At 46.3% G+C, this 27,085-nt stretch overlaps 1 protein-coding gene across 12 annotated transcripts in view; it reads right to left on the reverse strand.

The window, feature by feature from the left end:
• Positions 1–27,085, reverse strand: part of SCAF8 (SR-related CTD associated factor 8) — a 200,964-nt gene that overhangs the window by 37,565 nt on the left and 136,314 nt on the right. For 3 of the 12 annotated variants that reach the window (XM_074333733.2, XM_019749246.3, XM_088795353.1), the window contains one exon: positions 19,717–20,814. The exons of the other annotated variants lie outside the window; for them this stretch is intronic. The gene's annotated coding sequence lies outside the window, so the exon portion shown is untranslated. Of the gene's footprint in view, positions 1–19,716; positions 20,815–27,085 lie in introns of those variants that run through there. 12 annotated transcript variants of the gene reach the window in all.

Consider the following 27,085-nt stretch of genomic DNA (forward strand, 5'->3'; position numbering starts at 1 on the left):
CAGAGGGAGAGGTGGTGGGTGTGGGTTTGCGTGGGTCACACAGTGGGCAGGTGAGGTTTCTGAGTTGGGGGGACCAGGGGTGGGACATTGACTGTCACTTCTCAGCCACATGGCCTTAGGGAAGTGTCTAAGTCCCCTCAAGCTATCTGCAAAATGGGGGTGATGAGAGAACTGACCTCAGAGGGTGTGAAGAGAATCAAGCAGCAGGATACAGCGGACCCTTAGCCAGGGCCCAAGCCACAGGAAGCACCTGTTGGTGCAAAGAGTTTTTATTATCTGCATCTATAGGACTCTCATATGAGGGGCAAGACACCGTCTTCAAAAAATCACCAGGATGGTTCTCCCATCCCTCATTGTTGCATGCCGTCTTCTTTAGCTAAGAAAAACATACTTTTTTCTAGGTTTTTCACCATCACTTGGGACCCTGTCAGCTAAATTAAAATAATAACAACCACAACCACAAACTTCTTTAAGGTGGTACACGTAGGAAACTCAAGCACGAACAATCAGTAGAATGGTCAGTTAAATCACTCGCCAGATTTTCACAGTTCAACCAAACATATTGGTGTATTGGAGGCCTGCCTTCCTGACAAGACGCTGGAGATATGGAAGGAACATTTTTCTGTGTAGGATTTGTGATGCTCCAATTCCCTCTGACTCCAGGCTGGCATCAGAGGAGGCAATGCATGCCCTTTTGTAAACACCACTGGTCAGCTGCTGTTTGTTTTTGTTTGTTTATTTGGTTTTAGGTCTCTGCCTCTGCCCACATACTCAAATGGCAAACAAAGCTGGGAGACTGGCAGGAAAGTCTGCAAGATTTGAATAGTTTTGGAGAAATGAGAAGGAAAAAGAGGCAGGAAAGTGATGATCTCAGTTTCTAACACATTAAACAATGGATGCTGGGGAAACACCCAATATAGCAGCACCCACGTAGGAGAACTCGGATAATGAAGAGAAGGAGAAAGACTGACAGGCCAAATGGGATGGAGCAGCGAGGAGTCTGGAAGGCCCGCGGGACAGCACGGGAACAATTTTGCAAGCAGCCCAACGTTACGCGGGACAGGCCCCTCCCCCAGACAGGGCTCACGGCCAGGGCTCCACAAGTGCCAGCTGGGGACATCAGGGCACACCGGGCCTTAGGACAAACACTGAGCACTGTCCTAGAGCCTCGATTTTATTTAAAGACTGGAGGAAGTGTTGTAACAGAGTTAAGTAGTTTGGTATCGTATAAACCATGACTCGTGTATTAAAACAAACCTATATGTTGGAATAGAGTACAAAGTTTGCACAGGTGTTTATGATCACTCAGGAGTTCTGTGATGAAATGAGATATTTTGATGCTGGTGACTGACCACTGCTGTGGCCATGGGCCTCAGATGGGGATTTACTTTTCCTCCTTTGCCATTAAGGTATGTGGATGGGAAAAGGTGAGACGTGCCACTCTAGGGATATTAGGAAAATGTCCCCAGTCCCAGGTGTGGCTTTGTGCAACCTCTTTCTGGCTCACGCCGTTGACCATTCAAACTGCCTCTAACATGCAAGATTTTACTTGGGGAACTCGTGTGCATGAAGGATGTGCAGAACCTTCCGGAAGGTTCCAGATGTTGCTCCCCTGATGTCCCTCACTGTAGAGCAGGACACCAACCCCTGCTCAGTCTGGCTCCCCAGCCTTTAAAGGTGAGAGACTTCAAGGTGTGTCAGGAAAGCAGAGCAGAATGGAGCAGTAGACCCAGGCACAGGCTGGACTTCCTTTCCTGCGAAGGATGAGCTGTGATAGGGACAGTCTGTACGTTCCCACCTTCCTCTTGGGAGCTAGGAAGGCCTGGGAAGGTCCCAAAGGTGAAAACAGAAGCCACACATTGCATTTCCCAATGGCCTCACATTGACATCTTTTCAAATCTTGATATGCCCTAACTGGCAAAACTTAAAAGGGAAGGTGATAAGCGGGAAGCATTTAAAATCAGGAACATGTGACTTAAAGCTTGCAATGCTGGCCTTTGTTTCTGCGACATCATGGCCAGTGAGAGTCATTTGCATCAGGATTGCCAGTGAAGCTTGTGGAAATGTCTGTGGTCTCATGAGAAGAGACAACAGAGTGTGCGTGCACACGTGTGCCTGTGTGTGTAAGAAAGCGGGTACACACTCTGCAGTTCAAAAGCACCTGCCAGGAAATCTCAAGTTCTTTCCTTTTAACAGCATTAAGTGTCACTAATTCCAGCTCACATCCTACGAAATGTGTAAAGGTGTTATCCCCGTATTCTGACAAGAAGACAGGCACTGCTGATTACTGATACTAGCGTTCTTCCTGACGCTGTCTGACTCCATCCGCTTACTCAGGGCAGGCCCCTCTTTAAAGTCAGTGGAAATCGAATTTGAGAGTTAAGATTTCAGATCAAGGTTCCTTTCCAATTTATAAGCTTTAAAAAGCAAATGTTTTAAAGTTGAGTGTATATTTTGGTACAGAAAGAACTGGGATCACAGAAAAACACTTGGTCCCCATTTCTCGTTTGCCTCTCATGTTCCAAGGTTGTGTTCTCATGACGTGTCTGTGTGGACTGGACAAACTAGACAACATGGAGAGGTTAGGGAATGAAAGGGATGGACAGCGGCAGAAGCCACCCCGGGGCTGATGGGAACCCCTTCTCCAGGGAAAGGAGAATAAGCTCAGCTGAGGGGAACTGCTTGTGAGCTTGCTAATGAAAAGGGTCACGTGCCTGAGGGCATCAGGGGCCGGGTGAGGCACTGGGATCAAATGCTGCTTGAGCTGCTGCAGTCGAGACATCTAGAAGCTTCCAGCCCCTGCCTTGAGCCTGGAGGACACATGAACCTCCCAGGGCTGACGTACGCCTGCGGCTTTTCAGGACTGGAAACCCACGCCCTCCTTACACTGCTTCCCACTTGTCCCTTGGCAACCCTGAGAGGACATAGAGCCTCATAAGGTTTCCATAGATTTGCCATGCACGCCTCGTCTCTTCTGTCCTGGCTCTGACAGGGGACCTGGCCGTTTCCTAATGAAATCACAGCTGCCAGTGCTGAGTCATCGTGAGCTCCTAGCCCTGCGCTAACGGCTTTATTTCACATACTTATCTGGATTAACTTATAAGAATCCCCATCTCTGCTTCCCACCTATATCACCCCTGATCAGGGGACTCACCGTGTTCCCCTGGTTCATCAAGACCCTAGACGACCACCGCAGGGGTCCTGTGTTTCGATGACTTTCTCTGTTTAGGAAAATGGCACCACATCCATCTACTCAGAAACCCGTGAGTCACCTTTGACTCCTCCCTCCCCCACATCATACCCAGCCCACCAGGAGGCCCTACTGAGGCACTCCCCAAAACCATGCACCCTCTTCTCTCCTTGCTTGTCGCTCCCGTGACCTAGGAGACAGCCTCAGAGCTGGTCTCCCTACTTCCACACTTGGCCCTTTTCACTCTTTCTCCGCGTGACGGCAGAAGTGATGTGATTAGAATGATAACATCGTCCCACTCGGCACTCCTCAGGGGCTGCCCATCACACCTACAAACATATACAGACTTCAGTCTCAGCTGGAACGTCACCTGCTTAGAGAGAGTCTTTCCTTGGCAACACGTGGTATTACCTCTCACCACCACCCCAAATTCTCTCCTTAAGACTTTTTTTTTGCCCTCTCCCTCTGACTCTTGCTTTGGTCGTTGTACTTATTACCACTACAATTATTATAGCCATCTCTTGTGGCTTTCCATCTTAGAGCATACAGACCACATATGCCACTCATGCATCATAAAATATTTCCCATATAGGAAGTGTGCTTGTTTATGACTGGATCCCAGTGACCCGATAAATATTTGCTGAAGGTTGAATAAATGACCCATCGGGTACTTATATTTTGTCCTGCCCCTTCGTTCCACCCCTCCTGCCTCATTCAAGTCTCAACTTTTTTAGCTGTCTTGGTTTTAGTGAAATGCTCCACCAACAGCCGTGCTGCCAGCGGACCGACGTCAGACCTGCTATTGGGGACCTGCAGGAGGAGGCCCCATAATGATAAAGGTCTCCGACGCTTCATTGGACAATTTTGACCAACAACTCCTTCATCCCTTTCTTTACCAAACTGTCAAAATAGCCGGCGGGAAAGGAAGTGGCATTGGTCCTGCCTGGAAACTGGCCCAAGCACATGAAAGCCCTACTTCCCCTCACGCAGCTCCTGGCCTCCTCTGGCTCTGAGCAGGGCACCTCACACCTCACACAGGTGTTTACCTGTCCTTCCTAAGTCTCTGTCTGGCTGATCTTGGTGGGTGGGCAGGTAAGGAGGTAGGGAGACAGATGTGGGGTTCAGCTCCAGCCCCACCACTGAAATTAGCTGTGACATTAGACAAGTGACCCTACACTTCCAAATTCCATCACGGGGAAGAGAAAGAATACTAGTAGGTCCGTTGTGAGGATTAGTGAGAAAATGTTTCTAAAGTGCCCGGTGTGATGTCTGGAGCATAGAAAGTACCCCACAAATGAGAGTTAGTCCTGTGAGGGGTGGGGGTGACTAGCTGGGTGTGTGTGAGGGGTATAGGGGAGGTAGGTGTATCTTTCCATAGAAAATCCCTGACACTGGCGACCTCCATCTTTGAACCCATTTCTGCAAGAGGCTGGTCTCTATTGAGGTCGGATACCCTCGTAGCTGGCCCCTCGCGCTGCTCTCTTCCTTAGCGGGGAGGGGAAAGGGACTTGTTTCAAACTGACCAGCCATCTTGCATTTAACCCAAAGACTTTCATTCTGGGTTTGTGGGAACATTTTATAAACTTGTTGAGGTCTTTGATTTTTACTGAGGTCTTTTGAAGAATCAGCAATCTCCTTGAGTCAGGATCCCTATGAATTTGATGAGCATGACCCACTGGCCGCCCTCAGGCCATTGATAGAGATACAGAAAAGGACGGGGGGGGGGGGGGCAGGTTTTGCTTGGGAACCTCTCGAGCAGTTTGGCTCCATAAAAACGATAACATTAAATTGGAACGTGTCTCTGTGTTCTATTATTGGAAACCGCACCAATCTTCCCCACACCAGCATACTGATGTTCTAAAGATGGTGGGATTTCTCAAATCAAAGTTGTCAGGAGGCAAATGCAAGACGGCCCAGTGAACATGAAAAGAACACAGCACAGCCTGGCGGCTGCTTACACAGCTGACCTTGGTCATTCCAAGACCGCGACTAAGGGTCCTTTATACCCTGCTCTCACCTCCCACTCCCGTTTTCCAAACACTTCTTTGCATACTAGGATGAGTAGATATAAGAAGAAAATGTGAGATATAAATCAGTTTCTTCTCTTTTTGATGTTGACTAAACACAAGGTTTTCAACGTCCTCCAAGGATTGCAGAACCTGTGTCTTCCCCCAAGCCTAACACACGAGCAGGCCTTGTTCAGGGGAGGAAAGGAATGACCATGGCTTTCTGGGTACGAGGGGCTCCTCCCCAGATTCATTCTATATGCCTATTCACTTCCCAACAGTCGTGCTGAAAACCGGAAGCACGCTGCAGGGCCGGCAAGAAAACAGAGAACACAGCCTTTGCTCAACGTTTCGCATACACATTCTGATGGCTGGTTCAAAAATGAGCACTAGTTCTCCCACCATCAGTCAGTCTTGTCATAGCCTTAGTAACACATGACAGTGATCAATGTGGTGTAAATGAAAAGATCACGACCACCTCTTGCTGGGCACAATCTGAACATATTCAGACAATGGAGTGAAACCGGCTCTCGGATTCCCTAACGGCTGTCTTTTAGAGGCACTCGTGGGACCTGGCCCCCTCCTCACCCTGCTTCAAGCTGGTGCCCTTATAACACCAGGCAGCGTCTGTCCCCTACGTCCAACGCCCAAGTCGGGCCCAGGAGCTTTTAAAATCATAAGAAGGTACCTTGGGTTCCCGTGCCCACCTTCATCCACACATCTGAAGGCTCCCTGTATGGACGCGGAAATCATTAGAACCCTCAAAGGGGAGGTTCATGTGGGTGGTCCTGCCTCAGAGGTTCCCAGCCTGCCAGTGGTAGGCACAGGGGACTGAGGCTATGGATTCCAAGGAGCAGTGTGTCACTCGCCTCCCCGTGTGGCCTCATGGTGCCGTTTGGCTAAATGTGCTACAGACTACCTGTCAGGCGTGTTTTATCACCAAAATCCAGGGTTACTATTGAAAAATGGATTACCCTGATTCCTATGTCTTTTTCATGCAATTCTATTGTAAAATGGAATTTGAAAACAATGATGAAAAATTGAGAGAAACAGATTTGATAAAAACACATTCGTTTCCTGCGACTTTGATGAGAATGTTTCCTCCATGGAAACCCTCTCCACTGTGGCGCTGTCCTAGCTGACCTGCACTCAGTCACCCACTTCTCCATCAAATACTTATGTAGCCCTGACTGTGTGTAAAGAGCACTGGGTGGAATACAAAACTCACACTCTCATCTTGTCCTTGCGAGGACCATAGTCTGTTAGGAGAGGGGCCACAGATCGACTGGGCAAACCAGTGACTTCGGGACACAAACAGCAGCAGGGTGACCCATCCTTTGGGCACCACCCTCACTGCACTGTGACAGCTGCAATTACTGACCATTTGTTGGAAATATCTTTTGCTGCAGGCACTGGGCTGAGTGCTCCGTACGCATTGATCTTATTTCTGTCCGTGTTAGAGGTGTGAAAAGAGGCTCGAGGAGGCTGAATCACTTGTCCACGGGCTAAGCAGGGGTAGAGACGGAAATAGACCACATCTGGTCAGAACTGCTCCCCACTTAGTCAGAGACACCCAGCGTAGCAACTGCCTCCCCAGAAATGTGCGTAACTCTTCATTACGCTGCTACTTCCAGGACACCACAGCCTCTTACGAAGCTTGAACTCTAAGTGATGAATTTAAGATGTTATGGGGCAATGGGGGAAGAAGCTGACATGCTCCCATAAACCACTGACACCTACTCCACCATGGCAAACAGAAGACGTAACTCATTTTTCTATGAAATTGTCAACTAATCAACCATAGCTCACTTCCTCCATCCTTCCAATCTCTACTCAAGCAAATGTCACCTCATCGGCGAGGTCTTCTCTGACCACATAGAGTGTCAGCCATGGCCCCCCACCCGCTTCCCATTCCATCCTCCTTACCCTGTTTCATTCTCTTTGCAGCGCCTATAACCACCCATTACATTCATGTCATTGTCTGTCTCTTCCCACTAAATTAGAAGCTCTGTGAAATCGAGGACTTTGTTCTGTACCTTGTTGTATTTCTGTTACTAGACAGTGCCTGGCCCACAATAGATGTGATCTATGAAAAGAACGGATACATTTGTTGAAGTCTTAAAATCTGACCTACAGGCCCAGAAGACAGGAGAGGCAGAGTGCCAAGCTCCTTGGTTCCTACCATTTGTGCTCAGACCATCAGCTCCTACTATATGTGTGCATGGACTGTACCCTCTCACCTCACTATTCTCTGCTATGCATTTTCCCATCTCCCTGCTTTCGCTCTGGGGTTTCCTAATCTTGGGCTCATTTCTCCCCCATCCATAGTCAAAGCTCAGCTTAAATGCCAGCTCTTCATGAATCCATCTCCATCCCTCTCCTCCGCCTTCAAAAGCACCTTCTTGCTCCTCTCTTAAGCATTGATTTCTCCTTGCCTTGTAGAAGTTTTATGTTGGTTCTCCCAACCATCTCCAGGTTAAGATCGCTTTGCCTCATTCAGCTTCTTATTCTCTTACAAAGAGCTCTGCGCTCTTTGCTTAATAAGAACTGACTAAATGTTTCTAGAATGAATAAGATATAGAGAGTACGTGGTACCAGCTTCCGCAGGGGGAGGGGGAGCCAGCCAAGCTTAGATAAACGAGCAGAACGTTCTCATTGAAGCACTCAAAGTCTGATGACACTTAACCAAATCACTTTTCAATCTTGTCTTTTTTCTAGAAACAGTCAAAATGATCAATCAATTTGGACTACAACTGAACAGTATTTTTATGGGGTTGGGGTCCATATTACAAATCAAACTCTGAACTGGCATTGTGAGGCTCCTGGCATTTATCTGAACCACACAGACCCTGCGGTACCAAGGATATGAGTACATTTGGGACTAAATATCAGGCACTCTCTGACTAAAACAGTATTCCCACGATCTCGGTACTCACTGCCTGACAGCAAGAATGGCTGCAAAGGACTGGGGGCTCCCTGCGTTCTGGGTCCTGGGCTACCTGCCTTGTAGACAGCGGACCATGTGTGCCTCACAAGTAGCTACGCAGAGGAGGTGTTACTTCTATTACCTGCCTCGGAGGATTGTTCAAGTGGCCAAGGAGACCATTGATGTGCGATGAATGCAGAGCGTAAATAGTGCCAGGCATTGGTGTCCAGGATGATGGCAAGGACGGTGACCAAAGTGCTAGGGCCGAGGACATATGCTCTTCCCTGAGGAAGTGTCCATGTCTGGGAATCGGGGACTGAATAAATGTCTAGGTCACACATTTCTCTGATCTGGAATCTCAGTTTGTGCGCTATTAGGAGTATGTCACTCGAGACAATAATGAAAAATGCTAGATTGTGCTTAAATATAAGAAAAAGCCAATGAGGCAAGAGATGCTTAGATTATTGTCAGAAGATTTAAGCATGCAAGAAGAAGAATAACGCTAACAATTCTTTGAGTCACCACCATGCTCGGTAGAGGCAGGTGGGTGGGATGCAGTGGGGACCAGCCGGCCGTGGCCTCTGACCACAGCCCTCACAGCCTGTCAGGCGCTGGAGAGAAACGCGAAAGGGCCAGTCCCACAGAGCCCCTGAAATTAAAGTCTGAGATGGGCTCTGCGGGAAAGTGACTCAGTGCTCTGAGATGATGTGACAGGAGGAGCTGACCTAGAAGGGGGGGTCAGGAAGCCTCCCAGGGGCAGTTACATCTGAGTGGAGACCTGAAGAATGAGTAAAAGTTGGCCAGACAAGGGCGCGGGGTGGGGGGAGGAGACATTAGAGAAAGCGTGAGACCTGAAAAAAATATGTTGTCTCCAAAATACGAAAGGAAAACTGCAAAGTTGAAATTACTGTTCGATAACATTCAAATAAAACAAAACACACCCATGTTATTGTTAGGAGTTAGCAGTCATAAAGATTGCACTGTGTTTAAAAAACGTGCAGGCGTAGATGCTCTCACTTCAGGAGACTTCTCAAGCACGTGGAAGATGACCAAGAAATCACATGTACTCTTAAATTAAAGGAGTCACTCATAGTCAATTAATTTCAAAAGCTGAAGTACAAAAAAAAGCCTTTAAAATCTTTTTTGCACCAAAATATTTGATGTAGTGTTGGTGAGGAAGGGGTGCATTTTAATATGTTTGATATGATATGAGCTGGGATCCTTCAAATAAACATATGGGCATCCAGTGCCTGCAAACAGCGTCCAGGCCACGAATTCTGAGAGCTGGGGCTTGTGGGGAGGGGAAGGAGGAGGGGCGGGTAGGGCCAGATCAGCGCAGGCCTGGCCAGGTCCCCAGGGCTCTGGGTTTTATTCTTAAGAGTGATGGGAACAGATGTGTGTGGGTGTCTCTGTGTGTGCACAAGCAGACTCCCATTTGAGAAGGATCGCTTTGTGGTGTGGAAAGGAAACCGAAGGAGGCAAGCATGGAAGCAGGAGGCCTGTTAGGAAGGTACTGGAATCATTCAAGTAAGAGATGATGGTTGTTTGGCTTAGGAAACACGGAAGTAAGGGGAAATACAGCTTTAAGGCACTTTGGTCTTTCATAAGTAAACTTCTTGGGCCTGAGCTTAGACCCTTACGTGGAATTCTGTTCCACAGCTAACAGTGACCTAGCACTGTTCAAGTGATATTCTGGAATATTACATATTCTACCTATGGCTCGCATGAAGGCATTGTCAGATCTTAAAGAAAATACAGAAAAATACATTCGGACGTAATTCAGGCTTGAGATGATGGCGTCTAGTGGCCCCCAAAAGATATGTCCACGTCCTAACCTCTGAGGCCTGTGAATGTGACCTCATTTGCAAAAAGGGTCTTTGTAAATGCACTTAAGGATTTCTAAATAGAATCATCCTGGATTATCTGGGTGGGGCCTAAATTCAATGACAAGCGTCCTTATAAGAGAGAAGGAGGAAGGACACAGAGGGAAGAGAGGCGGTGGCCGTGCGGAGACAGAGCAGCCCTGGGAACTAAAACACGGCGTACACAGCATGATATGGAGTGAGGTGCTCCAGGAGAGGCCCCAAACTCCATGCATTCCTCATCCCCACTTACCCCTCACACACCAGAGGCCCCGTAACCGGCTGGGCACCGGGGAACTGAGATTTGGTGTCCCCTGTGCCAGGCTCTAGATGAGCTTCCTCCAGTCCCACCCATGGAGAGGTCACTGTGTGGCCCTTTGAAGCCACGGTCACGCTACTAGGGGGCAGGTAGGGAGTGAGAGGACTGAGAGGGAGAGCAGAGCCCGTATGGGGGAAGAAATTGAGAGAGCACCCAATAGGGAGGGGAGACAGGGACTAGAGAGGTTGAGAACATCCAGAGAGCCCTAGAAAAGCTGGAAGGAGACATTCTCCAACTTTCGAAAAGGACTGTCCCTAACCTCTCCATCTCCCAAGGATTGTCCCCTCCACCTCACCATCCCTCCAAAACCTGGGCATAAGTGAGCAGGATCCTGGCCGCTCAGTATTATCCTTGTTCTTCCCGGCTGGGGTGGAATGTCTGAACTCTCGGGTCTGTCCTTGCACTGCTGAGCACAGTTGTGCAAGTTGCATACTGCACAAGAGCACCTGTGAGGGGTTGAGCAGGGGCTGGAACTCAGCTGTGCTCCTCTCACCATGCTGTGTACCCTTGGGGTAGAAGGGTCCCCTTCTGTCATTTGCACAAAGTTGCAGTGTTTAACTTCCCTACCCTCTCTGGAAGGGGTGGGTAGGGCGGAGAACCTTGGTCCTCAGCGACCGTATCACCAGATACTCTGCCTCCAAGCAGAACTGTCCCCCAGAGCAGTCTGCATCTCCCCTCTCCTTCCCTCCATGTCCCCACATGGGACATGGGCCTTCCTTTCCTGCCAAAGTCTGCCTCCTGTGCCCAACATTGCTAGAGCAGCTATGAAACTACGCGAGGGAGGAAACACTCCTGTCGAAATACTGTTTCCTTCGCTACAAAATTTTCAAACATCTGTCACAAGAAAACCATGGCACGAGGCTAAGTCAATAGGCCACGTGAAAAAATAAATACACATCAAATACACTTTCTAGGTTTTACCACATGCAGGGCTCGGCCAGAGCAGTTTACTTAGAAAGTTTATTAGCAACTGTTTCAGAAAAAATGTGAACCAGTCACCTTTTTTACGCTATAAATTTCTATGCCTGTTGGAATAATTTCTAACAAGGATATATTCTTTTCTACTTGGGTAATTAAAAAACAGAGAAAGAAAAGTCAGAGATCAGTCATATGACACCACAGCTGATATGGAAGGTAAACCAAAGGTGATCATTCAAGATTTTTTCTTTACATCACAGACTTTGACATTGAGCGCTCAGGCCCGATTCTTTCATAGTGCAGTTGATAGCATTAACTTTGCGTAATATAAAGTGACAACATGATTTCACAAAGCAGAAGAGCCAACACGATGAACGGGTGGGATCTGTGAGACAAAAAATTACAAGTCTTTTCTCATTTTGTCATCCTAGCCAAGTAGTCAGAGTTGTGCCCATTTTACAGATGGGACACTAAGGCTGAGAGGATGATAAAGTTAAACACTAGCATGTGATGGAGCTGAGTTTTTAAATCCAGGCAAAGTTGATTCCGCAGCTTGAACTGCTAACCACTAGGTAGTCCCCTCCCCTGGGCAGAGTGGGGGTCCTCCCAAAGCCTTTCCCATCGGTGCTCACAGTGAATCCCACAAACTCCTCCCACCTACAGATCAGACCACAACAAGCGAGCCCTGTGTGGTCATAGTTTTCCCTCTAATTGTCAAAGTGGTCCTGTTGGTGTCAGCAGTTTAAGAGAGTCCCACAGATAATTGTCCAATTCCTTCATCCTGCCAAACCTCTGCTTGGCCAATGAGCCCACGTGGAAACAAAATTACATAAAAGAGAGAAAAGAAAATGCTAACCATCCTTCCTCCTTTAGGCCTTTGTCTATTGCTATAGACCATGTTTGTATGCTCCCTGAAATTCTTCAGTTTAAAAACCTGATCCTCGATGTGATGGTATTTGGAGGCCTTTGGGGGGTGATTAGGTCATGAGGGCAGAGCCCTCGGGAATGTGATCAGTGCTCTTATAGAAAAGACCCCCGAGAGCTGCTCTCTGCGTTTCCCCGGGTGAGGACACTGTGAGAAGGTGGCCCTCACCAGACACCCAATCTGCCGGCGCCTTGATCCTGGCTTCCCAGCCGCCAGAACTGTGAGAAATAAATGTCCATTGTGTGTAAGCCACGCAGTCTGTGGTATTGTTATAGCCGCCCAAACAGGCGAAGACGCCTCCTTTTCACAATTGGTGGCCTGAGTTCCTTTAGGCCTGACTGCCCAGACTCCGGCTGGGACTCTGAGCCAGGCTGCTTCTTCATTGCAGGTTAAAATAGTGAGAATGTTCAACAGCTGTAACAGCCCTGCCTTCCTCCTAGTGCCTTAGGACACATAATGTCCTCAGTTAAAGAAAAATGGAAACCTCCTTCTGCATAGCATTGGCACTGTCTGACTTGGGCTGATCCAGGGGGATTCACTGAACCTGTGGCTTAAACAGCCCCTACCCACCATCGCTGCTTAAGGCTTGCTACAAAGTTGGGGAAGTGGAGGGTGGGGAAAAGTGTGGCCACCTGCGTCCTAGTCTCGTGCTCCTACTGCCTGACTTGGAAGGGTTTCCTTTGTTGCGGCTTCCTTACTAATCGCATTGGTCCTTAAGTGTTGGAGGGTTACCAAGCTCTTTGCAAATCTGATGAAAAGCCATGGCCCTCATCAAGGAAACATTTCAATATGCCTACGACGTTGCCTATAATTTCAGTGTGTTCACAGGGACGGACCCGCGGGGTTCAGCTGATTGTTCAGGTTCCTTTCAGCTCTGACACTCTATCCTTCTGTGAGTCTATCATGGGGGAAATCACCACTCACCTCCCTCCTTCACCTCTCCACAAAAGACCACCCCACCCTCCCCAGGGCTACACGGGGCAAAACAATACAGACACTCTGTCCTCCCCCAAGCCTGCCTGCAGGAATCACCTTCGTCCCAATAGGCACTGTGTTTGTGGTTCTTTCTTAATGAAGTTAATTTTTGTTTATGCGGGTGAATGCAAGACAACAGATACATTTTAAAAGATTGGAGGAGCAAAAGAGTGACTTATTAGATTAAAAATACAATCAGGTTTTAGAGTCTCAGGACGGAGGAACAGACAGGCGAGGTGTGGGGAGCCCATAACAGCCTCAGCCCTCTCCCCTTCACTTCTGTCTTTGGGGATGTTATGTGCCTGGGGCTGAGATGAGGTACCTTCAGCAGAGATGCCCACCAAACTTATGGAATCAAGCTGGCCTTTTCAAAAGCATCTACTTCCCAGTTTTTCTCGGATTGATTTGCCAAGCAGATCCTGTTCACAAAGCCCCAAGCCGACTCACCCATCCTGGGAACCTAACGACACAAAAGCCTTATCTCTGAGTATAAGGTTCCGTCATTCCTTCCAACAACCTAGCAATAGAGGGAAAATTCAATTGTCCGAGAAAAACCAGGAAAGCATCCCATGAGGCAGTGAGCCTGGCTGTCACCCGACTTGTTTTTCCTTTCATGATGCTGACGTCACTTAATCATCTGAGGTGCGTTTCCTTGTCTTTGGAATGGATGAAGCTTTATTTTAGCCTAGAGATAAGTAATGGCGGCCACCATCTCCTGTGCACACACGTTGCATGTGCTGTGGCTAAATCACGTAACGTAAACAGTATTTTCACCATACAGATGAGCACACGACTGGCACGATCATCTCCACTCTACAGACGAGGAAACCATGGCTCCGCGAGGCTGAACAACTTGCCCCAAGTTACACAACTAATAGGACTCAGAGCTAGGATTCAGGCCCCGGCTTAGCACACCTGTCCTTTCTCCCCTCTAGCTCAGCAGTTCCCAAACTTGTCTGCATGTTAGGATCCTTTAAAACCCCCAACACCCAGGGCATACCCTAGAAACCACAATCTCTGGGGGAGGGACATGCATGGGCATGTTTTTGAAGCTTCCCAGGTGATTTTCATGTGCAGACCAGTTTGGGAACCACCGTTTGCACCTGGCAGCATCTTCCGCTGCGAACATTTACCAAGTAACCCAAGTGCAACTCAAGAGCAGGGAACGAAAACTGGAGCAAACTGAAGACTGAGCTAAGAGGAGCTGAAGAGACACATCTGAATGAGTGTCATGCGGGAGACCCTGCTCGCTGTACCATTTGTCATGCGGGAGACCCTGCTCACTGCGCCATTTGTAATGCAGGGCGGCCTGCGGGGTCTCAGCTCCCGCTCCCCACACAAGAACGCAGGATACAGTGAGGCCAAAAAGGAACACCCACGGAGCCATAAGTAGGGGAGTCATACCACTATATTCTCTCTGGCGGCACTATACGCTCACTGGAGGCTGGATCCACACTGTCCGCAACCAGCCATCCATGCTTGCCAGCCCAGCCACCATCTTCTTGCTAGCCCCCGTTCTTCCTCTCTCTGCTAGCACAGCCACAGCAGTTATATTAGTGGCCAATGGTTCACTGGTTACAGCTGACGGCCAAGTAGCCACAGCTGATGGCCATGCAATCACAGTTGACGGCCATTTACTACCTGAGCCAACACCTGTCTATGTGAGGCCAAGAGCCTGGAAACTTCTTTCTGGGGCTCTGCCCCCACAACGAGGGAGCCTGTTTTCCCCTACGGGCAATGGAAGAAATGCGGGAAGGGAAAGAACTTGGTGGGTGCGAGCCTAGACAACTCAAACAGAGTGCTGGTTCTAGTGACGCCGTGTTTAAGGGATGAAATAAAATACACTCAGCACAGCTCTTCTCTGAAGTCAGGTCCTTTTTGCTCAGCTTTTGGGAGAGTGACTGTCTAGTTCGTGTCTGCGTATGTTAGAAGCTGGTTCTTCAAGCACAGAGCTGTGACTGGCCCTGCCCACTGCCCCCAGGCTGGCCTGGGGAGCCCTCCTTTGGCCTTTTCGTAGGGTTATATCAAGTAGGACACTTGTGTTGGTGCATTTAAGAAATCGATTCAAAGTCCTTAAAAACTGGAGGTTGGCTGGAAAAGCCTCAATTTCCTACTATGCTAAGAAATAAGTTTATTGTGATGTTATCTTGTGGAACCTCAGCTTGGAAAATTTGATGGTCCAGTTAAGCATGCTGAGGAATGACTTGGATGGTAAGTAGAATTTGAATTTCAGAGAACGTTACTGCTTATGTCTTGGCTGAAGTCCAAGACAGGATAATCAGCAAATGATTTGGTAGTGGTCATCCTTTTACTCGAGTCAATACTTTACTTTCTTGTAAGTAACAAGTATTACCAGGCATCTACAGCGGTCATCACTGAATGGAAATGCTTGAGTTTCCAAAGCAAACCTACATATTATAAGTGGTGTATACCAGTTAGGTAAACTCCTGTATTTAGATCTGACCCATCCTTCTACCTCAGAGGAAGGTAGGCGCTAATGGTGAATGAAATCCACATTTCACTGGTTTTCTATTGGTTTTGTTTTCCTCTGTTGTATTTAACAGTAATATCTTTCCAGGCACAATGTAACTGGACTAAACACATTGAGTCAGCGCTACTTTTATGCATCCGTTTCCTATGACGGAGATCTGGGAAAACCAACCCTGTCAATTGTATAGCATGAGAATGGCCCCAGGAAAATCAAACTTACTATGGACTAAGAATAACTTTCTATGCATTCTGCCCACTCACAAGTTATACTCCGTTCTTATTCCACTAAATTTTTTTTTTTTTTTTAATGGGAGAGATCTCTCAAGAAACTCTTGATTCTAGTGGTTTGATAGTAGAAATAGCTTCTTGTGCTCTGTTTATAATTTTCTAAAGGTTGTGAAGCCCAAGTCCTTGCATTGGAGAGCAGTGAGGTTTCCCTTCCTTCCACTTAAGAGTTGAAACTCGTCTCGTTTCGTGTTGAATTGAACAGCAGCCCTCATGGTGGTACTTGTTTCCTTGCTGAGATTTAGAGGTTTAGAAAGAGATGGGTCCTTTTTAGGGTCTGCTGCAGGGAATGTCCAACTGGAGAAGGTATTTGTGAAATCTCGCTCCAGGGAACTTTGCTGCTAGGCCACTGAAACCCCATCAAGTCTCTGGAAATATACTTTTGAATCGGAATGGTTCACTAGTGTATGTAAAAATAAGGCCAAGATGCTCAAAACCAAATAAATTAATAAATTTGTTACTGATTAGAAAAGACAAAAAAAAAAAAAAAAAAAAAAAAAACCCTGTAAGAATGTTTGTTTTTTTTCTATAGTGGAAAGTTAAAAAAAAACAAAAAACACAACTCGTCATTTTTAGGGAAACAGCTGGTTTATGTCTGCCTACGTGAGCCTCTTCTGTGTTGAGTTTGTTCAATATACAGTGCACACCCGAGTTCCTTTTCCATCTGCAGATCCTAATTGTGTGCACAGGCAGAATAGTCATTCACGGCTCCGCCTGATGTCAGCACAGTCCCAGGCATTTAGCAAGCCCTAAATACGCATGTGGTGGATGAAAGAGTGTTGGTATTTGGAGACAAACGTACAAGATTCTAATGAAAAGCCAGACTTGTGCGCTGGAGTTAGATCGTGTGAAGGAGATGGGCCCTCGGCTGTGGCCAGGCTTTTCATCGGATTGTAAGTAGAACTGTGGTTTAATGGAACACTGCACAGCAGTGGGGGCCTGGGTCCCTGGGGCTGGTGGTGACCTGCGGGGGGGAGGCTGCTCTCTGGCTCTAACTGCAGAACCCCAGGCCGGCCTCTCCTTCCCCGCAGTAGCCTGGCAGTTTTCAGCCAGGCCTCGTCTGTGGTAGTTTTGCTTCTCTGTGACTAAGTGGACTCTGGTCACTCTGCTACGGCCTCTGGTCCCATGAAGTGTGCCCAGGCATTACAGCTACACGGGCAAACGAAAGCTCTGCATAACACAGGCGTTTCTGGCAAAAATGACTTCCTTTTCCTCGTTAGCTTTTCTCCCGTACCCGCCAGTAATGAAAGGAGGGGCACCACGCAACGAGAAGGAGGGACGTGCCCCGTGGGTGTCTGTTTGCTGTGGTTCTTTCCTTAGCCTGCTGACATTGTGGGGGAAATGCTAAATGTAAGTCTTCATGAAAGGTCCTTTATGAAGACATAAAATGAGAATTTGGCTCCATTTTCATAACAATTTTTAAAAATCTTTTGAATAGCAATTGCTTCTACTCAATAATTGTCTTCTCCTCACCCATGACCACCCAGGCAAAATTGTAAAAGGTGTATTCAGATTAGTTCCCAATTGCATAAGCTGATGTTGTAGCCATTGGAAAGCCACATTTATTTCTAGGCCTATGGAGTCTTTGATGGATTTTAAAACTTGTATTAACAGTATGAATGGTATCGTTTTAGAAAATACTGGGAGTGCCAAAAAAATGTGTACACATGACTTGTATTCATCTTTTGTTATCAGTATATATTGAGTACCACAATTTTAATACAGTTTTTTCCTTTCTTAAACTGTGTATACATATTTTTGGCACCCTCTGTACAGTTGAGTATAGTACTTGAGCTTGTACATAAGAAAAGTTTAGTTAAAATGTACATATACATTTTTCTAGTTTATAATCGTCTTTCCTAAACTGGCTATAATAATCGCCATCTGATCTGTTTGTATATTTTTGGGTTAAAAAATTTGTTTTTGCAATAACACAAGAATGTGTGAAAATGCGCTTCTTTGTTTTTCCTTGTCGCCGACGGGTAGAGTCTTTTTCTATGATATGTTTAAAAATGTTTTGAAAGAGATGTGTGCCTCAGAAGAAATAAGAGCAGTAAACATAACATTTCTCACGGAGACTAAAAAGTGCGGTTAGTATTTATGAAACACTAAATAGAACCCAGTCTAAACACTGCGCCAGGCATCTCTCCCGGTAATTGTTCAGCAGTCCTGTGAGGGAAAGCCCAGCCATAAAAATGATCTGATTTGATGCCACCATAACAGTGTGGTATATGCCCCAATTTCACCAAACGGAGGCAGAAACAATGGACTTAGAGAAATTACTAATAACAAATGGAAAGAGGCTTTCTTCTAACGCATCGAACGTGACCACTTTCTTAACTGCTTATATTCATTCTTCTGTCATTTAAAGCACAAACTGTCTTGGATAAAAGTCATCATCTATGTACAATTCCTAGGCAGAGACCGTTCAGAAACAGATGTTCTTTTTCCCTCTCTGAAGAATTTATTAACCACAAAGAAATGGCTTAAGACCTCCTATCTCCTTTGAATGAGATTTGGGTACTAGAATTCAGGTGAGAGGCCAGTATTGATTTCTAAAACCCAACCACCCACATCAAGGATTCTAACAGTGCAAATACCAAATAGCTTCACTTTGTCAAAGTCACCAAATACTGTTTTTAAAGCCTGCTCAACCTGTCGTAAGTGCCTAAAGACGATGGCTTGCGAAAGCTCTCCTGTGCCGCAGAGGGAGGCTGCGACGGAATATGGGGCCTGTTACATATTTATGCTGCTTCACAGAGAGCTTGTCTAGATGCTCGGGCAGAGGGCAGTGGAGGCTTCGGAAATGGGAATTCATCCAGGGAACAAAAGCAGCAACCTCTGCCCTTACTACGGCGCCTTGGGGTTTTTATAAAGATTACTCTTCTAACAGATGGGGCCTGGCTGTCCACCCGATCATTAAAAATGCACCTCCAGCTAAGTGTCCACACTGCATACAAACTCAGCTCTGAAGGAACCATCCCATTTTTAAGTTTGTTCGCTGTTCTCCGCTTTCTCCCCCCACCCCACCCACGGAAAAGAAGCCCAGATCTTCCTATTGGTTTTCTTTTCTAATTTAAGATTCCAGAACTATTTGCTCACATACGCACTACAATGTCCATGTTACTCCCCAAATCCATGCTGTTGCTTTTATACGTGGTAGGGGCAGGCGGGAGCTAGATGAGTGATATATCTGCCAACTGCAGGCTTAGTTACAAAAGAATAGGAGGAAAGGGATCTTTTCTTATTTCTATATCAAATTCAGTGAAAGTGCCAAGCAAGGTCTAAGGTTTCGATACAGGCTCATGCATTTGGATTTCTCTGGAGTGTTTAAATTAATTTCTACAATACTGTGAAATACATAAAAATATACTACATCACACTGGGCAGAGTCAAAAAAAAAAAAAAGATGCCACTGAAAAGGCTATTACCCAGAGCCTTCTCCGATTTTCTACTTATTTAGTAGAAAATACATAATAATCAAAATGCATTATATAATAATCAATCTAACAGATAATATAGTATAATCAGAAGAAAGGGAAGGTACAGTCTTCTGGAATTTCTTTAATCCACGTCGTAGAATGCATAATCAAAAAGACATGGCATTCAAAACTATCTCAGCTTTTTCGCAAATAACAGAGTGGTTGTTCAAATACAGAAATTGACAGTGATTCAACACAAGAGACTGTGAAAGGCCTGAACTATGTATGCCTCTCTATGTCCAGATATATGGCGACACAAATTGCTTGGTTGCTAGACATACATGAACCACAAAAGATGCAATAAGCTACACAGCAAAGTAAACGACTGACAACCCAGAGTAGTTTCAGTTTTTATTGTGAATGTCCAAAGTGACAGCATACTGTGAAAATGTTAGGTTCTCATTGATTAAATTTCAAGACCACAGACTACAGCATTCCAAGCACTTTAATTTGTGACAGAGCCAAAACAAATAAAAGAATGATAAAAATATTCTTTTAGGTGTAAAGAGTGCTCGTATTTGAATTTCTGTATATATATTTTTTCCCTACAGGTATTGTGAACACTGATCATTTCCAAAACAAATCCTGGTCTGGACATGTAAACTTTTATAATTTCTGCCTGAATAAGAAGCTAATAAGAAATGTACTTATAAAGTATGTTTACAATACAACGTAATATGCCCGTTCATTGTCATCTCCTTCCACCCCCAGTAGGCTTCTCCTTTACCACCTAGGTGCCTGATGTTGGTGACAGAAGGACACGAAAGCTGGAATGAAACCCCCGGAAGACAATAGCGAACCCTGGATTTTCTCAAAGCTGCGGGTTTTTTCAGTGAAAGCTTAAACTGTCAATGTTTGCGTGTCCCAGGAGATGACTGATACTAATGGACTGAAGCCACCAGTCAAGAACTACAGTCTACATGTTGTGTTCAAGAAAAAAGCCTTGGTTTACTGGTTCTAGTAAATCTGTAGTTCCGACCCCGTGCGACTTTTCCCCCCAAGCGGTTTCCTTGCGATCTCTCCTTCCCATCACTGGTACCGGATGGTGCTACAGATGGAGTCTGCTGCCTTGTATATCCCAATCAGTTCTGGTCCAGTGGGAATGCGTATCTCTTACGGATGCACGACTGTTCGTCTGAGTGGATCCTCAAAAAGAACAATTATGAACTAGAAACTCATAGAGTTTGTGTTTAAAATTTATAAAATTAAACCTGTTCCAACAGGTAATACAGGGAGGCATGCTGGCAACCTCTGGAATCAATCAGAAACAATGCCTGAGAGCACAGAGCCTTCTCAATAGGGTAACGGCGGGTTCCTTTTAAGGCTTCCTTACACAAGATCCGATGCGGCGCACATTAGAGCTTTGGAGCACGTCTCACTTATTTCTACAAGGCCTGGGACACAGGGAGCTGCCAGAACTTCATTCATCATCTTGCCTGTTGACAAAAGGAACAATAACTGGTCATCACTGGTAAACGGAATAACTTCTCCTAGTTTTTTTTCCAAGATAATTCCTAAAGACGAGATGGTGTCAAAACAATAGCAAATGTTTCATATGTTTGATGAATTTCTGTGCTCTAAAATGTCATGTCTTCTTCCAGTAGGGCAGGAAGAAACCAGAGTATGCAGTGTTCATCTCTGTCCTCGTGCTGGAATGGTTCAGGAGAGACCCCCCCAGACTCCAGATGCGATTCCACCAGCACCTAATGACGTCCCCTCACCTCGTTGGGCCTTGGTTCCCGCACACAGAGCCTAAGAGGACTTCAGCGGATGAGATCTAACCAGGAGGCTGTCCCAACCACACGGATGGGCCCATGCAGCCCTGCCCCCTTAGCTCCTCACACAGCACCACCAGGGAGAACCACGTCAGTCAGCGGCCATGGTTTGGCTCACGAAACACCTACAAGTGGGCTGCCTGTGGTCCTCGTTCAGCTTGGAGCTGAGAACCAGCTGAACATCCAAGGACATCTCAAAATATCCTTCAGCATCTGAAGGCCATTAACGTTTTCTTAAAGTGATGATGTGATGAAGTTATATGGGCATAAAATTCTGAAAATACACATTTCCACATCTTTTACTGATCTAAGGATGTCATTTTTTTGGTATCTGCCTGTTTTCTTAAATTATGAATTCTATAAAAGCTGAAAAACACATTAATAACGACAATAGCCTGGAAGCAGTCTGTAAGAGCGTACTACATAGCCGTAAAATTCAACTAGTTGGACGAGTTTAAGTAATTATGTCAAATACCATTACCAGGACACACATCTGGTAAGCAGAGGTGGGATCCGGACACAGGAAGTCAGACCCTCAACCTGATGCTTTAAACCATTACGCTAAACCACCTCGCCAGATCCTGTTAAAAATGATAATAGACTGGGGCTAGAAAACGTAACGTGACCTTCACAGCTGCCATAGGTACAACCAGGAATTAGGTTAAATATTTGGAAATTTGGGGTAGTTCCCATTAGTAACATAATGATAAGCTTCAGTAATTGAAAAACTGTACTTAGCAATTTTGAGTTGCTCTTTATGCCTCTGTGGCTGGTAAAACTTAGATGATGCCAAAGCAGCCATTTATTATTTATGTTCTGTTACGTCATATCACACTTTGCTACAATATTAGTGTATTACATATTTTTGAAGGCCCGCTGGCTATCATGTGTGACAAGAAAAATGGCTGAATAATTTTTTCACCTTTCGTTCTGAGTTTTGGCAGAAGGGGAGATCCAACTTTGTGAAATGTGGCAAAACAAAGCAAAACTGGCACCAAGATACCATCTATCAGTTTGGATTATCCTGAGTGTTTCGCCAATGAGTTTATCCTTCAAACACTGACTTAAAAGTTACTCAGGAAAGAAAACGACAATAAAAATAAACTCAGTCTAACATTACAGAGCCATTTTCTGAAGTCTGGGTAAGATGTGCCAGGTTGTAACAGGATGGGGTTGTTGTCGAGAGCAAATCAGCATCTGTGTGGTAAAAGGCACAGAGACCAGCATCCAGCATAAAAGGAAAAAGACACACATTTGCTCACGTTGTGGGGTAAAGAACACGCAAGAACGATTTATCAACACACGCACACGTACCAACAGAGACCAAATTTCTGTGTTTCTTTTTTGCCCGCAGAAATAACTATTAATATTTCTGTCTTGACAAATGAACTTGAAATTGAAGCAAACACTAAGTAAAATTTATTATGGAATTCTGGCAAGTATTTTTATGACCGTGGTTTTCTGGGATGTGTTAGCTGGGATATATCCTACCTGCCTGATGGAACGGCTGTAACTGGATGTGAAATGATCCATCACTGACGATGGTGAATATTAAAAAGTAAACATCAAGTACGTGTGCAGATAACGATACAGAGATATGGAAATCACGGTCTCACAGCCTGCATTTGGCGAGTGCTTTAGTTTCCAAAGCCCGTTCACGTTTATGAACTCTCTGGTCCTCATCCCGGGGAACCAGCCTACACACGAGGCAGCTGAGGTGTGACCTGTCCCGTGTTAAACGGCATGTATGTGAGTCACCAAGTTGTTAAGAGGGAGTGAGAACCAGGTCTTCTGACTCCCGGCCAGGGCTCTTTCTTCTCTACATGCTTTCTCCAGCCGGTAACGCTGAACATCGATGGATTCATTACTTATTATTAGTATGACTCATCTCTTCTATGTATTTTTGTTACTACGATTACCCCTTACATATTAAGTGCCTTATGAAGAATACCCTGCAAAATACATAGAGCTGTTTCCATCAAGAAACGGGTAAAGAGCAGAGCTGGAACTCAGAGCCGTGTTGGCTTTAGTCCCACAGCTGCTCCCACTGTGGACACTCGGAGTCACCGAGCAGAGGGGTCATGCACACTAGGGAGGCCCATCTGTAAGGCTCACAAAGAAACCCCACTGCCCCGGAGACTTTCCACTCAGCAGACATTCCAGACAGGTGGCTTGTTCCAAACCCCTTAAATAGCGAGAGAGTTTTTGTGCAGAGATGCATTCTCGGCCATCTGGGGATCACTCTTTGTTACCGTCATCAGTGTGTCCCCAAATCCCCATAATACTGGGCATAATTTTATAATAAATGAAAAGTGGGAGGCCCTAAATGCCACTTTTCAATGAGAACATGGTGCAAAGAATAATTTTTCTTTCTTTTAATAAACGGAGACACAGCAGTGCCTCGAGGTGGAAGTCATACCTGGAAGTAACCAGTTTTCTGCAGCTCAAATTGCCGTAGTGATGTAGTTGCTGCAACTGTCCTTAATCTTGAAATGCAGCTAGGGTGATTCTGTTAGAAAGTGGGCACAACTAAGGGAAACCTGCACAGAGGTGCTCCGTGCATGGTGGTCACTCACTGGGGGTCTATTGGTTCCAGGGAACTGACACACATCTCACTTCCCGCAAAGTAGAGTCATTGACCCCACATTGCAAAAGAGAAAAATGAGGTTCAAAGAGGTTCAGTAGTCTCACCAAGATGACACAGCCAGGAAGTGGCCGAGGCTGCATTTCAAGCTACGTGTGCCTGACTCCCAAATTCTCCTTTCCTCTCACAGGCTGCTCCTGCCCCCATACCTGAGCTACTAGACATGTGAGTGGCCACCCCATACGTGTCCCAGCTGCTGAGGGGCGGAACTGCAGGGGAGGCCCAGCTGCTCCCCAAGCAGCCAATCCTTTCCTAGTCACAGAAACCTGGCCCTAGAAATAGTGGCCCGGCTTCAGCGTCAATTTCACAGGGCCGCAGAAGACGGGGTCGTAAGGACCAGGCAGAGAGTGCCGCCTCTAACAAATGACCAGTCAGGCTAAATCCATGGAGAAACAGAAGGTAATTTCAATCACAACGTAAAGTCTTCTGCGGTCTAGTTTGCATTTTTCCTCCTTAAGTAAATGTGTTCTGATTTCCACATGACCTCTGGTCAGGCTAGAAATTGCCTACAGCCTGAAGAATCACTTCTAAGTTACAGCCGAGAAGGAGAGGGCAGGGAGAACACCCGGGAAAGACAGAATTACAGAGAGGCTCGGACCCCTTTTTAATGAACCTTCACTTCTTCTCCCAGTAAAACGCTCATCAGAGCTGCCAGTGATCACAAAGCTGACAGATGTGCTGTCCTGCTCTCTTCTGATCGCTGCGAGGAGGGGGCCAGTGGAAAGGAAACCTACCCAGGGTGTGATGTGTCCCAGCACTAATGCCATTGGCTCAGTCACCAGTGGGCTGAAGGAGCAGGTGACGCAGCCATACCAAGACAACCAGGGCCTTCCAAACAGACTTTCAGATCTGAGCCACAGCCAGCTCGCCCTGGCGTGTCCAAGGAACGCGCCAGAGGTATTCACGCTGCCAGCACCCAATCTGCCTCATCCAGCTGATTAGTTTGGGCGCCCACATGGGAGCAGGACGGCTGGCACAGATCGGGGAGCAGCAGTCAGTGTGCGCAGACATGTTCTAACATCTTTTGCTAAATGTCTTATTCTTCTGCAGTTAAAAACCCACTTAAAATGTGTCGAACGACAACCCATTAGATTAGAACAGCGTGAAGTCAAGTCTTTCCAAGTACCAAGCGTAAGAATAATTAAAATAAAATAAAGGCAATTATTTCCTATTAGGGAAGTTTATTTCTATGATGGGGGACAGCCAGGCTTCCTCTGTGAAACCGAGATCATGTTTTGTTTCCTGCGTCACACCCACACAGGTATTGTGCATACAATCTTTGAGATTCCCCAAAGAAGCTATGAAACGCCAACAGCACAGAAAGAGTGATCACATTAGTGCTAAAACAGGCCTTAGGAATTTGCAGGGTACAAAATTCTCATTTTAAACACTAGCAAACTGAAGCTCAGAGGTTTCCCACTTGCCCGTGGGCACGCAGAGATTGGAAATCTACTTGATGCTCTGATATCTTGTCCTACAACACATTGCCTGTCCTATAATATCCCTTATTCACTTAATTCAATATGTCAGATATCAAATCCTGAAAAATTATGCCACTTGGCATGAATAACGCAAATATAACAGACTTGGGGACCATCATGGACTGAGCTGTTTTCACAGGTGTTGAGACCACTCTCGTGTGAGCTGGTGGGAGGAAGGCACAGGGTCCCAGGGCCAAGGTCTCGGCGTCTGGCAGGACACCTCCAGCAAACTCATTTATGGAGCGGCGGCTCAGCAGACTGGTTACAAATGTGCACCCTGGAATTCGACTCACTGAGCTCTGCATCTCTCACTTTGCTCTTTATTAAGTGTGCAATCTTTGGACAAGCTCACTACCTATTGTGAGTTTCCTCAACTGTAAAATGACAATTAATACCCAGCACCAAGGCCAACTGTGGGGATTCAGTGAGGGGCTGTGCGGGAAGTGTCCATCACAGAGGAGGCAGGAATGCTCATCGCTGCTTAGGTTGCAGGAGCAAGGCTGAAGTTTGCCGTTCCCTCTGCTTGGCATGCTGTTCCCTCTCTTCTCTACCTCGAGAGTGCTTGGCCAGCCATTGAAACACTCTGCCCTACGGCTGCCTTCGCAGGTGCTAAGGTGCAGTCACTAGCCTGCCTTAGTCCATCCCCCCGGGACGGCCCCATTCCCATCACCTTCTCCCTCCTTCCCTTAACTGTGAGCTCCTCTGTGATGACTTAAAGGGTGCGTGAGAGAAGCCCACAGCCCTCACCTTCCTCCTGGACGAGAGCATCCGTGATTCTGCTGACCACGCACTCCACACCACTCTGGCCATTACAGGGTCAGGCTCCTTCCCGCCTCCATCCACCCTGCTCACCGGCCCCAACAGCCAAACCACCCTCTCCTCCTTCCTCCTCCACCTCCCAACACGCCCCACCCCACCCAGGCCATTCCTACTCACAGGAGAGAATCAGTACATCTGCATGTTTTTAAAAAGTCAAAGCTTATGCCCTTGTTGAGGAACAAAAAACATTTTTTTTTCTGTAAACTCACGTGTGACCTGACAAGACTGTGTTTTGACAGCCTGACACGCTGAACTTTGGGGTAGGTCGTGGGAGAGAAGCCGAGAAGCAGAAAGAGAAAGCGGAAAAGAACAGGTTATCAAAGATGCCATTCTATAACCTTAAGACAGCCTGGCGTGTTTATAGGATGGGGAGACCAGGCTGCAGCCTCCATGAGGGCAAAGCCAAAATCTGTCTTTGCTGTTGTAAGACTCCCAGTCCTGGGCACGAGGCTTCTCAATCAACGATCAATGAAAAACTGGAGGATTGAAATGAAACAACGCTAAATAGTCATCTTGGAAGTCTCAGTCTACTTGCCCCACCTAAGTCATTTTAGACCATTTGTGCAAAAAAGAAAGCCCTGTGACACTCATTCCATGGGCAGGGGAATCACCTCGGCTGCCTGGTGGCCTGGAGGCCGGGGGCTGACGCTAGGTGCTACTGAACTGCACTTGACAGTTTGCTCAAGACAGCTCTCCTCCAAGCTTAAAGGTTACAAGGTTTGACTCTGGGTTTCCAAGAATAGACACTGTAACAGTTAACATTTATTTAGTAAAACTAACCTATCAGATAACAAATTTTAATAATTTCAAAAGTTAACTTTGAAAAACTTTTAATACATTTTTTTTGGGCATGCTAACTTGATGCATAAAATATGCTCTAGAAACACAGGGCTTTAATTCCATCTTATTTTTAGAATACTGGAAGAAGTCGGTGTTTAAAGAAACCTTTTTGTTAATCTTTCTTGTAAGGCAAAGGAACCTTTTGAAA

The sequence above is a fragment of the Rhinolophus sinicus genome, chromosome 2 (genome assembly GCF_057876585.1).
Source record: "Rhinolophus sinicus isolate RSI-liver-muscle chromosome 2, RSI-T2T, whole genome shotgun sequence".
NCBI lineage: Eukaryota > Metazoa > Chordata > Mammalia > Chiroptera > Rhinolophidae > Rhinolophus > Rhinolophus sinicus.